Genomic DNA, 12,443 nt, shown 5'->3' with positions numbered 1-12,443 from the left:
AGGGGTACCAGACGAGGATCAGGGTCCTAATTGTGCTAGGTGCTGTACAGACAAGCGTTGACTGAATACACGTACATTTTGCACTCCAGATACCACAATAGGCCTTTTGCAGAATTAACTATGAATACTGAAGCCATTTTAATTTCAGAGATACTAAGATGAATTTTATTAGATTACATGATCTTGCATTTACCACATATTGTGTTTCATCAACAGAGATCCAAAAGTCCCTTACCAGTTTGACAGTGCCTTACTGTCTATATACATGCTGCATGTAGAAACCATTTATTCACTGTTAAAGTGCAAACAGTGAGACAGCTACTCTTTAAGAGTGCAAAGCAAGTTTGGGATGGGAATACCACACAATCATTATCAAATTGACTAGCATTGCAATCGAGCAGGTACAATGCATTCACTCTATATGGAATTTTGCCAAGGACAATGGGAACGAATTAGGATGTGTACTGTCTCTACATCTGCAGTAGGAAGTCAAGCAGGACAAGGTTCAAAGCAAAAGCTTACCATTGGAGCAGGAGGAGGGTATCTGCAAGGCTAATACTGACCTCTTTAGTCTAACAGAGTTCTTTGTTCAGTGTTAAATAACTGATGCTTGAGTGTTGTCACAGGACAAGGCTCACACTGAAGCAACCTGCAAGGAACTTGGAGGGAAGAGCACAGGTGGCAAGAGGGAAGTGTTTGGAGGAGGCACCTGGAAGACAGTCTGTGTGCACATGGCTGGAATGCTAGCCATTGTTGCAGAATCTCTGTAAATAGTTCTCTTAATAAAAAGAGCCAGGTTAGTTTTACGAGCATGGAGCCTTCTTGTGTTATTACCCAACATGAAATAGACATCCCTCCTTTCATGAAAAGTGCCATGGGAATTTTAATTCCCATTGGGGCCAGGATCTCCTTTTCACAGCCTCATCTGAAAGACAGCACCTTCCAGGAGAAGTACTCCCCCTTACTGGTCCAGTACCAAGTCAGAGGGAAGAGGGACATCTACTGAAACACCAGTCCCTGCTGTGCCTGGATTTTCACATCAAATGACAGACCTCACCTGCCCTGCTAGACTAGTGTTCTCTTTGGGGATGGCATGAAACCACCTACCCAGCCAGCACAGGAGCGAAGACAAGGCTATACTATAATTCACTCCAAAGCCAACGAAAGTCACAAACCACAAGAATGCAGCCAAGTCCCTGGGGTTGAATGCCTGCTGGTAATTAGGCAAGGGCCATCTACTTTCATTAACAATCAGTTCATCAAAGAATAAAGAGCACGGTGGGGAGTTGGATGAAATTCATTCTCAGTGGACTTTAAAACAAGGACAAATTTCCATCCTCCGGCCATGTTGAAATATTAACACAAGTTAGTTTTCACTGGGCCACATTCTGAGCTTTCCATGGGCCATATTCTGAGGTCATGTGGATGATGATTCTACTGAGACTCAGTGCTAGCCAAATGCATGCACCCAAGCACAGTGTTTGGTCCATTGCTGGCTACTTATTTTTGTTAGGGTTAGTGACAGCATTTTCCAGTGGCAAAGCGCTCGCTTAATACTGCATTGACCCTAATGGGAGTTTTGCTATTGAATTCAAGGTAATCAAAGTAAGCCAGTGCTGAGGGCTTTGCAAAATCCCTTCAACTCTTTCTCTGCTGCTGTTCAGAGAAATACAATAAATACCTATGAATAAATATAATAAGTTCTATAAGCTAACATTAACATTTCAGTAGCGAGATATGCCTTTAACTTGGTAATACACAGCAGCTTTTTGGAGGAAAGCTTTTAATTTCTCATAAATTTTCCCATTAAGCCCAAGTGAATATCATGGAAAATTTTACATACTTTGCACTCCCTTCACAAGAGCGACAGAGTTATAAGTTATCTGCCTGCACAGTCATTGCTTTGTAACAGCATTAAATTTGTGGCCTTTCAAAAGCATGAATAAACTAGATTTTATTCCCTCTAATCATATGTAAAGCCTAGTGCTTACCCAAAGATTCTGCTGGCTCCAGTTAACTTTGATTTTGTGTATATTTCACAGGCATTTACAAAGGACTATAAAAGGAATGAGTCAACACTGACCGGTTTCATTGGATTTTGCAAAGAAGTACACAACGGGCAATTACTGGCTTCATATTATTTCATTTCCTCTTGTTTTACTGAGGCAGTTTTGTACCTGCGGTTAATGCCAATATTGTTCTGCTGGCTCAGATTAATAGCACCTGCTATGCCCTAGTCACAATCCAACCTTTTGTCTGAGCCAGGTGGGGAGCACTTGTATAGGCTGGCTGCCATGATGCATGTCCAGCGCTTCATATCCAACTAGTTAACAGAACCCAAGGGCTCTCCTCTCCAATCTACACTGTATTACTGGTACTACGGGACCACGTAGGGTCTGTCTACACAGCCTCCAGCAGCAAGCCTTGCAGCCCAGGGCTTGAACTCACTCTCTGAAAACAGCTGTGTAGACAGCACTTGGAAGCTGTGGCTCAGGCTGGAGCTCACTCCCTTCCCTCGGCTTCCCAGCTAGGGCTCCAGCCCAGGCCACAGCTTCATAGCACTGTGCATGCAGCTGCGTGCGCTAGTGCAAGTCTGTCAGTGTGGACTGAGAGGCTCGCTGCTGCAGGCTGTGTAGACACCTCCAGAAGCTCAAACCGGTACCAAAGCACCAGCGTACTAGGCACCGCACAAAGCCAGAGACAGCGCCTGCGCTGAGGAGCTCTCAATCCAAACAGACCAAAAGGTGGGGGTGATGGAGTATATACACCCCGCACTGGACAGCCAGGGGTTAAGGAACAGCTCTGGGCCTGGGCACGCCTGCAAAGCCTGCACAAGACGGGGAGCCGAGCAGTTCCGAAGCAGGCAGTGGAAGGGAGCAGACGCCTGCTCTGAGGGGGGAAGTACTGCCCAGGAGCTCATTGCACGAGACCTGATAACACAGACCATGCGAACCCACCCAGGAGAAGCAGGGGGCAGAGCATGTGGGGCGGAGACTTGATTAGAGTGATTTACTCTGGGAAGCTGAAGGAGGCTGGGGTAGGAAGTGGTCCGAGGGGCAGCAGCTTAGCACCCCAAGGTGTTGGGTGTAGCTGCCCTCTATTGGGCCCTGGACCAGAGCCCATTGGAGGAGGTGGGCCCGGGCTCCCCTACCCACTCAGAGGACAATACAATGAAAGCCATCAGGAAAAGACTGACTGTGTAAGGACCAGCCCCCAAAGCCCCTGAGCTAAAAGGATGGTCTGGAAACCCTTGGGCAGGGGTGTCAAAGGACAGGACTGTGCTTCAGTGCGGAGATGTCTGGCCAACCCCTGCCTGACCACTAAGCAGCACTGTCATGGTTGTACACCTTCTACAGTGGGTTGTACACCTTCTACAGAGGCTGAGAGAAGGGTAGGAGCTGAGCCAGGAATGGAATCCAGATTTCCCAATTCCCATTCTAGTGCCCTAGTCACACTATATTCTGGACCCGTTCCACACAAGGGCTTTAATGGGGTTCATCGGTAACCACACTGCAGACTCTGGCACTGGCTTTATACATTCGGTATCATCATACCCCATACTCTCTCTTGCAACCCTGCTGCCAGTTCTGCTCTCCACTATGTCATCCGACTGCACGGATGGATCAGAGATGAACTTGGCCCAGGATTTCAAAGAGGCTGGATAACGAGAAAAAGAACTTTGGCCAGGGTGAACAGAGCACAGTAGGAACAGCAGCAGCCAACTGCTTCAATTCTATTTCACTCTCTCCGACCCGCTTCCTTCACCAACCATGCAAGAGACGTGGCAGGCCATTTTTGCTTGGATTCTGTGAGCACTCTTTGAAGGACTTCCTTGTTTTGCCTTTTTTTTTTTTTTAAACTTAACTACAGCTCCAATTTTCACTGACACAGCATTGGAATCTACAAGAGCTCCCTTTCAAGACTGCACACAAATGGGTCCCATTGCTCAATATATCAAACATGCCCTGTTTAAGGATAAAGGAGGACCTCAAAAAAACTAATGCAATATTACTTTAAAGGTTGGTCCTCTCACCCTTGACATTATCCCTTTAAGGAAGCTACTGTCATGAAAAGCAGCAAGAACGTTCCAGAATCCATGCCATTGAGTTCCCCAATAAAGGATCCCTACCAGGAGAGAGTCTGGATGAGATGTACTATCCTACTTCACACGCAGTCATTGCCAATACACCATTGAGCACTAGGCACAGCACGTACTTTGGCAATGTGCAAAAATAGATGATGTTTTTATAAAGTCTACAAATGGCAAAGGAAATCAAGCAAGCCCCATCCGTGATATACACTCTGCTGGAGCAGGGGTGGCATGTTTATGTGTGCATCAGGGCCGCCCAGAGAATTCCGGGGGCCCGGGGTCTTCGGCGGCGGGGGGTAGACGGCTCTAGACCCCAGCGCGCCGAAGACCTGGGGGGCAGGTCGACCGGAGCCCGGGACGAGTGACTGCGGCGGGTGCCGTGGTCCCACGGCTCCGCTTGACCTGCCGCAGTCATGGCTGCGGGAGGTCCAGCCGAGCCGCGGGACGAGCGCCCCCCCCCGCAGTCATGCCTGCGGCAGGTCCACTCGTCCCGGGCTCCGCTTGACCTGCCGCAGTCATGCCTGCGGGAGCTCAACCGGAACCGCAGGGGCCCCAGAAAACACTCGTGGGGGCCCCTGCAGGACGCGGGGCCTGGGGCAAATTGCCCCTCTTGCCCCCCCCTCTGGGCGGCCCTGGTGTGCATTGCTGTGTGCCAAGAGAGGCCCGAGATGTGAAAGAGCCGAAAATAGCAAGAGCACTTGACAAATGGAACAGGCAGTTTATAATAGGGAAAATACGTCTGCAGAGATTAGAGATAGGAGGCAAGGACCGTTCTACTAAATTAGAAGTAGTAGGCCACAATTTAAAGGCTACTAAGCCCCTAACTTGCCCTTTAAAGGCTCAATCTAGCCTTGAGCTTTCAGAAGTGCAGGTGCCTGGTCAAGATGCTTTCAGGTTTTTGGCTTTAAAATACACACGTCATTTCTGTGATGCTTATAGCAGCTTTCACGAGCAGCAACTCTGCAAAGTGCTGGGCCCCTCAGTTCTCACTGACATCAAAGGGAGCGGGAAGTGCCCACCGTTTGACACAATTACTCCCTTAATATCTCAGGTGTCAATGGACTGCTTTACCATACATGAGGTTCGATCACCTAGTGGCTTGTAGCGCGTTCATACTGGGACATTCTGAAGTTTAAACTTTAGTTCTGGACCGCACTAAGTTTGAAAATGTGTCTATTATAGAATTTTTGGGTTTACAGTAACCCTCCCTCGACCAAGCCATTCACCACCAGTAAAATAATTTATTCTGGGACTACCAGGGGAAAAAGTGGGAGAAATTAGATTAACTACACCTCTATTAGCAGGCATGTTGTAAGCAAGACACGAGAAGTAATTCTTCCACTTTACTCCATGCTGATAAGGTCTCAACTGAAGTATTGTGTCCAGTTCTGGACACGACGTTTTAGGAAAGATGTGGACAAATTGGAGAAAGTCCAGAGAAGAGCAACAAAAATGATTAAAGGTCTAGAAAACATGACCTATGAGGGAAGATTGAAAAAACTGGGTTTGTTTAGTCTGGAGAAGAGAAGACAGAGGGGACATGATAACAGTTTTCAAGTACATAAAAGGTTGTTATAAAGAGATGGGAGAAAAATTGTTCTCCTTAACCTCTGAGGACAGGACAAGAAGCAATGGGCTTAAATTGCAGCAAGGATGGTTTAGGTTGGAGATTAGGAAAAACTTCCTGTCAGGGTAGTTAAGCACTGGAATAAATGGCCTAGGGAGGTTGTCGAATCTCCATCATTGGAGGTTTTTAAGAGCAGGTTAGACAAACACCGGTCAGGGGTAGTCTAGATAATTCTTAATCCTGCCTTGAGGAGACTAGACTAAATGACCTCTTGAGGTCCCCTCCAGTCCTATACTTCTATGATTCTATCAGGCAGACAGGTCTCTTCATTCCTTTGCCTTCATTATTCTGCTTTCTGTGGATATGGAGGACAAGTAGTAATGGATTTAATCAGCAGCAAGGGGGATTTAGGTTAGATATTCAGAAAAAAACCCTTCTAACTATAAAAAAGTAGTTAACCTCCCTTGGAAGCCTATTGCAGAGCTTGTGGAATCCCCATCACTGGAGATTTTTAAGAACAGGCTGGACAAACACTGGTCAGGGATGGTCCAGGCTGACTTGGTCCTGCCTCAGCACAGGGGGCTCGACTTGATTTCTTGAGATCCCTTCCAACCCTACATTTCTATGATCCTGTCAGGGCTTTGTCCAAGCAGCAATTCCCACAGGTGTTGACAGCCGCTCACAGCTCTCCGGTTACTGATGGGCACCTCCGGGTGTTTGAGTGCTGCACAACCCGTAGGGTGCCCCCATCTGTATAAACAGGAGTCCCCATGACACACAATTGAGCCAAAACAGTCTGTCTGTGCTTGAAGGGGACGGGGCATCCTGGCTCGCACCCCCCAACTTATTTCAGTATAGTCCCAGATTCCCTAACCTAGAAAGGGGTAGAGGAGAACAGTACTGACTGCTTAATGGCTGGCCTTGGGGCCTGCTGAACCTATCCTGCCAGGCAGGCATACCGAGTCTGCAGCCTCAATGTAGGCATGGTGGGGAGGGGGAATTGGTGAGTGACCTTCTTGAGGGCAGTTTCCCTGAAGCTTTCCCTTAGGGAGCTGTGATGGGGCCACTCACCTCACATGAGTGCCTCCTATTGGGTGTGCATGTGCCTGCTCTCCCTCTGCTTTTGCAGTACTCTCTGCGACAGTCTCTCTTTTTCAGCTGGGTTTTCAGTGACACAGCCCTCCCAGTCCATATGTTGGTCTTCAGCAACCCTCCCTGAGCTAGTTCTCAAATAGCCCCTGCTCTGGACTGGAGCAGTGCCCCCAGAGCTTCCTCCCTGGAGACTCTTCACTCTATAGAGAGCCTCGACTGACCCCAGCTCTCCAGCTGAGCTGCTGCTGTTTCAGTTCAGTTCATCCCCTTTCCGGGGTATTGAAGTTGAATACACACTGACCTATTTGGGGTCTTCAGCCCCTTCCTTCCCTGAGCTACTCCCTTGCTCAGGGAGTAAGTCACTTCCCCAGTGGCTGGTGGGAGAACTCAGGTCCACCCACTATATGGGGTGCCAACCCAGGGACCATACAAATAGCCACCTGCTGCATCCCTTTAACTAATTTGTTGCTGCTACTGTTCCCTGGACCCACTTCCCCATGGACCCAACACATTCAGCTTTACCCTTATCTCGGGCTGAAGTCTTGCTTGAGTCCCTGCAGCCAGCCAGGAGCACCTTCCTTGCTCCTCCGGCTCCAGCCAGCAACTGTATCTGCTCAGGCTCAGCAGCAGATTTTATATGAGCCTGCTGGACTCTGATTGGCTGCTTCCCATGCAGCCTCTCTAAGCAGCTTGGAGGACTCACCTCTTCTGCTCTTTTCCTGGGGCAAGGTGTGGTAGGACCATGAGGCCTCCAACAAGGGGCCTTCGGACCTAGTATACCCTATCACAGAAGCTGTCTCCTTTTTCCCAGAGCTGTGCAGAAACTGTCTGGAATTTCTGGCTTTTAAACCCTTAGTCCACCCAACATGATTGACAAGGCTGGAGGGTAGGGTTGCCAACCCTCCAGGATTGTCTTGGAGTCTCCAGGAATCAAAGATTAATCTTTAATAAAAGATTATGGCATGTCCAGGAATACATCCAACCAAAATTGGCAACCCTACTGGAGGGGAAGGGCCAGACTTTCCCACAGGAGCTCTAACCTCTTTGTCACCAGTGTAGGGTTTATACCCCTTGTCACACAGCCCTGTCTGTCCAGGTTCCCCGTCAGTCTTTTCAGCAACGTTAAAGAACCTTCCATTTTTTGGCTCACAACAAGTTCTAGGAGCATTAGCTGGTTCAGTTAGTTACCTCAGCATAAGGTTTGTTAAAGTTAAAGGCATCACGCTAGACATTTCAAATCCACTGCTACACAAGAGCACAAACTTGGTTTCTCTGTGAAGACGACAGACCTGCAGAGCCAGACAGATAATAGTAAGAAACTCAAATGCTAGATCAAAAGAGGAAAAGGGGACCTTTGGGAGCCCATACTTATAGCTTCAAATGCCTACTTGTTTGCCTGGTCCAAGATATACAAAGAGGGCGTAATGTAATAAGCTATTCAATGCCATTCAGGGTCCTAGTGAACAGATTAGATCAGTGGTCCCTGCCTTTAAAATTGATTAGCTTGACCTTCTGCACAGCAGGCCATAGAATTTCACCCAGGGACTCCTGCTTTGAGCCCATTAACTTGTAGCTGAACTAAAGCGTTTTTTGGAAAGAGATCCAATCTCAGAGTTTTTAATCAAGTGACAGAATCCACCACATTCCTTGTTATGCTGTTCCAATAGTTATCCTCACTGTGAAATAGTGCCTAAAATCCCAGTCTGACCTGGGCTTATTTCACCTTCCGGCCACTGCGTTTTGTTATGGTTCATCTTCTAGAGACTGAAGGGCCCTTTAGCAACTGATCTCTTTTCTCTGTGCAGGTACTTCCAGTCCAAGAAGTCACCTCTCCACGCTCTTTTTAATAAGCTAAGTAGATCGAATACCTTTAGTTTCTCACTGCAAGGTACGTTTTCCAGTGCTCAGGTGACTTGTGGCTCCCCTGAATGCTCACCAATTGGTCATCCTCCTTATTTAGCGTGCTGATGCAGAGCAGGACACAGTATTCCATGGTTGGTCTCAGCTATACTCTTATACCAGAGTACTCGTCCCTCACTACTATTACTTGATATTCCCCTCTTCAGAGAGTCAAAGTTTAAGGCCACAAGGGGCCAACAGATCTAGTCTGACCTCCCTGTATATCACAGGCCACTGCCACCACCACCCAGCACACTGAATCCAACCACCAAATCAGACCCAAGTACCACAGCCTACAGGAGACTAGACTATTACGTGCCACAGGCAGAGAACAGGAGAGACCAAGGTGCACCAGTGCTCGAGGCCCCCACAACAACAAGGAAATGATTGAGATACACCCAGATAATCCTGGCAAGTGACTCACACGCTGCAGAGGAAGGTGAAAGAGCCAAAGGTCACAGATAACCTGACCTGGGGGGGAAATTCCTTCCTGACCCCACATAGGGGGATCAGTTAGACCCCAAGCATGTGAGCAAGAACCAGCCAGCCAAGCGCCTGAGCAAGAGAATGCTCAGTGCCACCTCAGAGCCCTGGCCCTCCCCGCCCAGTGCCCCATCTCCAGCCAGGGTCATCCCTGAGGCGCCAGAGGAAGGTGATAAAACAAAATACATTGCGGGGCGGGGGGAAGAGGAGGAGGAATCACTTCCTGACCTCTGCAGGCGGCCCAGCGCTGTGGAGTCTCTCTCTGGCCACACTTGGAGCTTACAGTCCCTTGGTTTCCTACAGTGGCTCTCCAAGCCCCTTTCAGCAGGGCTGGCTCCAGGCACCAGTGAAGGAAGCAGGTGCTTGGGGCGGCCAATGGAAAGAGGCGGCATGTCCGGGTCTTCAGCAATGGGTCCCTCAATCCTTCTCGGGGCGAAGGACCCGCCGCCAAATTGCTGCTGAAGAATGAAGCAGCACAGTACAGCTGCCATCGAACTGCCACCGATCGCGGCTTTATCTCCCCACCCACCCACTTCGCCGCTTGGGGCAGCAAAAAAGCTGGAGCCGGCCCTGCTTTCCAGAGAGTCAGCTCCTTCTAAAAGCTAGTGGTTTCCCCCTCTACCAGCACCTAAAGCCTGGTGAACAGCAATCCTTTCCTGTCCAATGTTGGCTGCAGAAATGAAAAGCACACATGCCAACTCACCCCCACCCTGTACAAATGCCGTTCCGTCAGATGGACATCCCTTCTGCAGGAGGAGATTAGATCTGCCACAGACCTCTAATCTGACCACACCTAGTCAGAGCAGGAAGCCCTGGGATATCACAGCGGTGGCCAACAGTTGCTCTTATGTTAGCTATGAAAGTGGCTAATTTATCTGCTGATGTAACGCCATTGATCCAAGTGGAGCAGGGAATCAGACCCAGGATCTGAAACCCAACCAACTTCCATAAGCTATTACACACCAGAGGAGTAACTCGGCTTCACAGTGGAACCGTTTAGTCATAAGTTTGCTTGTTATTCCCCCCTGTCACCCCATCATGTTGGAAGAGGTTTCTGAGATTTTTTCAGACAAACACACACCATATGCCCTTCCCCAGACTAGAGCTGTAGAAAGCAGGTGACACAAATCAGCAAGAAGGACATGCAGCTGTGTCCAACTGTCTGAGCCAATGTGACGTCCTCCTGACATTTCCTTGTTATGTTCCATATACACCTCTGCAAAAACACTAAGCGGCTGATCTGGCATGCAGGGCTTATGTAAGAAAAACCTCTAATGAAGCACAGGAGTTATGCTTGCTTGACCTCATTATTTCTTAGAAAACAATCAGTTCCTCCTCTGCAGACACCGAGAGAACCACATCCAGCGATGCTGCGATCACAGGGCTCTGGTATTTTTTCTAACCCTTCTCTGCCACTGACATTTGCAAAGTTTTATCTTCTCTTGGGTAGTGGAGGAGGAAGATTTTTTTGTCCCCAGAAACATTTTCCTCTGACAACTGAGATGAAAACAGCACATCTCGGGAAGTAGGAGACCTTGTCAGACATACACTGAGCTTTGAGCAATAGGTTTCAGTTCTCCGGCAGCGGCTAACAAAGCCTGGAACAGAAAGACAAAATACCCCAAAACTACCTACATTTTTTTAAAGATGTGACCTATCTATCTCTCACCTATCCAACCACATAAAACAAGTGTAAACCAAACTTCAAAAGAGACCTCAGCCTGCTTAGTAGCATGGCAAATATACCATTAAAAATCCTTTCAGCCTTTTATTAGAGATACCAAAAAGAAGGAAAAACAGTTAAAGCATTTGAAATGTAAAGTACTAGGCTTTCATTTTAACATCCCTTCTTCCCTTTAGCTAGAGAGAGTTGTTAGAAGAAGAAAAAACTTCTTGTTTGACAGTCCTTGATGGTATCAAAGATAATTGTCCTTTTTGGGGAAAAGAGAAAGTGCAGATGGGCTGGAGCCATTGTTCCTGCTGCTGTGGTTAAAAGTCCAATCCCGTTCCCTAGAAGATGAACACACACAAAAAGGGGAAAAGAAAGATCAGCAAAGATAGAAAAGGCAGCTTCTGCCTTTGATGGAGACTTTCACTTGCAACCTCACTGCTGAAAGACACAGGCACAGCACAAGAGTTATCAGCCACCCTGGAGCCAGGCAAACCTGGAACAGCATCGGGCTAGAGAGGCAGCGGCAGCTCCAGGCACCAGCGCTCCAAGCGCGTGCCTGGGGCATCAAGCCACAGGGGGCGCCCTGCCAGTCCCTGTGAGGGCGGCAGTCAGGCGGCTTTAGGCAGCGCACCTGCGGGAGGCCCGCCAGTCCCGCAGATTCAGCAGCAATTCAGCAGCAAGAACACTGAATCCGCGGGACTGGGGGCCTCCCGCAGGCAAGCCACCAAAGGCTGCCTGACTGCTGTGCTTGGGGCAGCAAAAAAGCTAGAGCCGCCCCTGTATAAAGGGCATTGCATTTAGCTCACAGCCATGTTGCAAAATACAGTCCTTGACAGCTAAGCCAGGCTCCCATTGAACAGAAGGCAAAATGAGAGAAATCGGAAAAAAATAAAATAGGGAAGGGAAAGGACTGTTCTAAAACATATGGGCCAAAGGGGTTAACATAACCCAGTTACTCTAACATTAAACAGTATAAAGCAGGTCTCAGGGTTTGAGATACAGAGACCGGCGCAGTACCATGGTGTAATTAAAAATCCTTTAAAACTTTTATGAAAGGCATAGAATAGTAGTAAAAATGGTCCCATCATTTGAAATGAAAAGTATTAAGTACAACTTTCATTTTAACCACTTTTTTGGTTCCCTTTCACTTTATCTGGAGAGAGTTTTAGAAGGAAAAGCCCCCTTGTTTGACCGTCTCTTAGAGAGTAACTGTCCTTTTAGGGAAAAGAGAAGAAGTTAGTTGAGATGAGCTGGAGCTGCTGTTATTGCTGCTGCTCTTTAAGTCCAGTCTGTTTTCCTCCCAGGTGGTGTTTGGGATTCAGCTGCAGCTGGGAGGGGTGATGTCATCATCTGGGTCCCTTTCTCTTGGCCTGGTCAGGACATCGCTCAGGATGAGGATGAAGGTGGCCCCAGGAAAGAGTGGGGGTAGCAACCATGATGGTGAAGCTCACTCCAGCAGCCTTTGTCTGTTCTTCTCCAAGTCTCTTTCTTTAAGGACCCACAAAAATAGCGATGGATGGAACAGCCCATCCCCTCGTTGTTTTGTCCACCAATTAGGCCTAATATCCACCACACCAATTTTAGTTCATTACTTGTTATCAACTAAAGTTTGAAACATAATTCTTAAGTTATATTAACTG

General features: G+C 48.1%; 1 long non-coding RNA gene across 1 annotated transcript in view; it reads right to left on the bottom strand.

Annotated features, from left to right (window-relative positions):
* LOC120406814 overlaps positions 1 to 12,443 on the bottom strand; it is a 51,398-nt gene that overhangs the window by 19,484 nt on the left and 19,471 nt on the right. The gene's annotated exons all lie outside the window — the stretch shown is intronic.

Source organism: Mauremys reevesii, linkage group 5 (assembly GCF_016161935.1).
Source record: "Mauremys reevesii isolate NIE-2019 linkage group 5, ASM1616193v1, whole genome shotgun sequence".
Lineage (NCBI taxonomy): Eukaryota > Metazoa > Chordata > Testudines > Geoemydidae > Mauremys > Mauremys reevesii.
Note: the sequence above shows the minus strand (reverse complement) of the source record. Positions and strands in the feature narration are given on the sequence as shown.